We start from the raw sequence: 1,014 nt of genomic DNA, 5'->3' as shown, positions 1-1,014 counted from the left end.
ACGTTTCACTTTCGTTCCCGAAACTACTTTAACTAAGTCTTCATTTGAACGAGACACATTGCTGGGACGAAAACGCTCGAATATGTTTTGTCCACTAATTAAAGGCAGTGTAAGGTAACAAGCAAAAATGACGGAAGTGATTATATGTTGGGAACTAAATACCGTTAAACTGTACATATTCACAAACTGAGAGAAAGAAATTGACCAGAAAATAGATGTAGAATATTTAAAAGCGTTCAGAACGACTGTTTATGTTAACTGCTGCTTAATAACTGTTTGGGAAAAAATTACCTCCAATTGAATTGAGATTTTTTTTGAATGTGGATATGACAATGATTACTTCGACACGGTTTTCATGGTTATTGATTCGGTTAATTGCCAGTTATTCACTCATAGTTATTTGTTTGTAGTACTGCCGGAGTACGAAAGTGATATGTACATATTGATAATGTATGTACTTAATAAATATTTTTTTATTGACAATAATTAGGTAATTTTATTCGCAAACCCACCAGCACTGCAAACTACAGTAAGCCCCATTTCAAAATGTATGCATTTTTTCTATTATTATTGGATGGGTAGGATGTTTGGAAACATTTACTATCAAGAGCTCTCTTATTTCTAAAGAATGTCTATTCCTGAGTTTCTAATTTAAGTATTCGTATATGGTTTAAGTTTCTCTCTAACTCAGGTGAATTCAGATTTATCCATCAGATATATGTTTTTGTTATGAAAACATGTATTTTAAATATATTAAAGGTTTTCAGTAATCACTGGGAACATTTTTGACTACATTTTTTGAAAATATCAATGTTTATTTAACTGGTATTATCAATATTTGGAGATCATAAATTTAAATTGGTTCTACGATAGTCTTGTAAGAAAGAATTCTCGATTTCAAATTTACAAGCCAGTGACTCCTGAGAAGCAACTGCTACTCACCTGAATATCAGCTTTAAGTTTTGTATGGATTTGTATAGTTTCCAAATTTTTGCATCAGATGATTAATTCCAG

This window comes from Teleopsis dalmanni, chromosome 2, assembly GCF_002237135.1.
Source record: "Teleopsis dalmanni isolate 2A chromosome 2, ASM223713v2, whole genome shotgun sequence".
NCBI lineage: Eukaryota > Metazoa > Arthropoda > Insecta > Diptera > Diopsidae > Teleopsis > Teleopsis dalmanni.
The sequence above is the reverse complement of the archived record's forward strand: the minus strand, read 5'-3'. Positions refer to the sequence as shown.